Here is a 2,942-nt window from a genome sequence, read left to right as displayed (position 1 = left end):
CAATTATGCTCTTAGATAGTTAACCAAATGATTTGAAAGCTAATGCCCACACAAAAACATGCACGTGAATTTTATAACAGCTTAATTCATTCTCTCTCTCTCTCAGACACATACACACACACACACACACACACACAAATTGGAAGCAACCAAAGTGTCCTTTAATTGATGAATGGATAAACAAACTATGGTACATCAACATAATAGAATATTATTCAAGAATAAAAAGAAATGAGCTATCAAATCACTAAAAGAAATGAATGAAACCTGAATGGATGTTATTAAGTAAAACAAGCTAGTCTGGAAAAGGTTATACACTGCATGATGCCAATTAAAGGACATTCTGGAAAAGGTAAAACTGTATAGCAAATAAAAAATATCAGTTTTTTCTTTTGCTTCAGAATAGTTTTATTAATTTGGATATGGTATGTTAATGCTCAGTTTTTCCTCTCCTACTTTGACACACAAATCCACTCAATCAGAGTCTTTGTAGCCCCATAGTTCATACATTATAATGTTATTGTGTACATCTATAGACCACATGCATCTCAGGAAAGTCTTTGTTTCTAATCTCAAACTTATTAAGATTCTACCAAGAGATAGCCATTCAATAACACAATAACACAGTTAAGATTGCATATAAAAAGCTAAAAAAGCAAAAACAAAAAACAACGTTGTCAACCAACTGTGTGCTCTGTTTAGTTGCTCAGTCATGTTTGACTCTTTGCGACCCCATGGACTGTACTTCTATGGCTGATTCACATGAATGTATGGCAAAAACCACCACACTATTGTAAAGTAATTAGCCTCCAATTAAAATAAATTAAAAAATTTTTAAATAAAGAAAAAGAAAAAAGAAGACGGTATTTAAAATGCATAAAAGCTTGTATATTTTGAGGATGTGGCTAAAAACTCACCATGTCTACTTTAAACCCTGCATTGACTATGACAGATATAATTCAGGGCATGACTTTCTCAATGTCAGTTTCACAGAATCTCAGATTTCTTATATAAGAGACAAAAATGAAAAACATAGAACTGGTAAATGTTCTTTATGATTTAATGCATCTTTAGTTAATTGAATTCTTTATCCCTCTGCCTGTGTTTTCTCCATAGCCCTGAGTGATTGTATGATATATTTGGCTTCTTTGCTTATTGTCTATCTCTACTTAACTTGGGAATAAAATATAAATTCAATGAGGACAAGGATTTTTTTTTAACCTCTGTACCTCCAGAGGCTGAAACACTGTGACACATAGTAGGTGCTTAACAAGCATCTGACGTATGAAAGTGAATGATACCATTATATTAATAGAGAGATAACAAACACAGATTCTATTATAATGGAACAACATAAAGGAGATGAATGATTGATAGAAATACCATTATACGTTTGTATCTATATCTGTATATGTATTTATATGACTTCATGTGAAACAGCAATTATGAGTTAATTTCCTTCCATTTCAAATAATGACTTCATATTGACAAAGCTAGTATACTGTGAAGCACAATGATATTTTGCCTCTTTTTTGATGTTGTTTAGTTTATATTGCTATTTTTGTCTTCCATGAAAGTTTATTTTCTTTTTTAATTCTTTATTTTATATTGGCATATTATTGGTTAACAATGTTGTGTTAGCTTCAGGTGTACAGCAAAATGATTCAGTTATATATATATTCTTTTTCAAATTCATTTCCCATTTAGGTTATTACAAAGTGTTCAGCAGAGTTCCCTGTGCTATACAGTAGGTCTTTGTTGGTTATCCATTTTAAATAGAGCAGCGTGTACATGTCAATCCTAAACATATTTAATTGAAATATATCTTTTACCATAAGTCACTTTAAATCAGTGTTGGAAGTAAACAGAAGGTACATTTTACTAATGATAACATATTAATTAGAGAAATATTCATTAGGCATGGTACTAGACACTCAAAAACAAGTGTCTTGTTTAAGATTTCTGTTCTCTTGAAAATCAGAAGCATAGGAAAATACCAATTAAAATAGTCTTCCCCCCAAGAGAACTAGCACATTCTTTTTACTGACAGTAAAACAAGAATGTTGATACCTGAACTATAACAAGACTCTGTTAAACAAATTAAAACCGAACATTAGATTTCCTATAAATCTATGTTTAATTGAGCTGCTTGCTAATTTATCTTCTCTGTTTACAGACTATATGCAAGAACATTTGGACTTTCATAAATACAAAATACACTGAGAGAAAATTAATTTTGCTAGCAAATAGCAAATAGTTTAGTTACTGTTCTTTAGAAAATATATTTTCTTCAATAACTATAACAACATATTTTATGATTGTTCTCTGTTTCTAACAGTATATAAATGGATTCATTTGAATCTCAAAGGAGAAGAGGCACAGACTATAAAAAACCTGAATAATGAGCATATAGTTTTTCAAAACCATATGAAGAAGACATAATAAATTCAAGATTCTGATAAAATACATATATGCTTCTAAGTAAAACTTCAGGGTAAATGTACAACTGCAACTGGTACTAATACAGATTTGGTAAACATCTAATAAGTATATAAGAAAATCAAAACAAACCAACAAAAAGGGGAGAAGTTCATGCTGAACTTAAACTTTTGTGTGGAGGCACTCAACATTCGTGGACAAAGCAATATTCAGGAAAAGAAAATGTGGTCCGTGTTGTTCAATTAAAGATAAATATTTTCCAATATACATGATTTCAAGTCATCAGTCCTTCATGAAAAAATTATTAGAGGACTAATTAAGCAAAGTAATAACTGATGGTATACACAGCAGCAGAAGTTTTTCTGAGCAGAAGATCTATTTAAACCTCAGATTAAAGATAAAAACACCTGAGGAATTTATGGTAATAAAACATGATGGAAATAAGATAACTTTTTAAAGTAGACTGGTGAAATGAAAACAATGAGATACCACTACATACTTAT

The sequence above is a fragment of the Giraffa tippelskirchi genome, chromosome X (assembly GCF_054371585.1).
Source record: "Giraffa tippelskirchi isolate mGirTip1 chromosome X, T2T-mGirTip1v1.2.pri, whole genome shotgun sequence".
Taxonomy (NCBI): domain Eukaryota; kingdom Metazoa; phylum Chordata; class Mammalia; order Artiodactyla; family Giraffidae; genus Giraffa; species Giraffa tippelskirchi.
Note: the sequence above shows the minus strand (reverse complement) of the source record.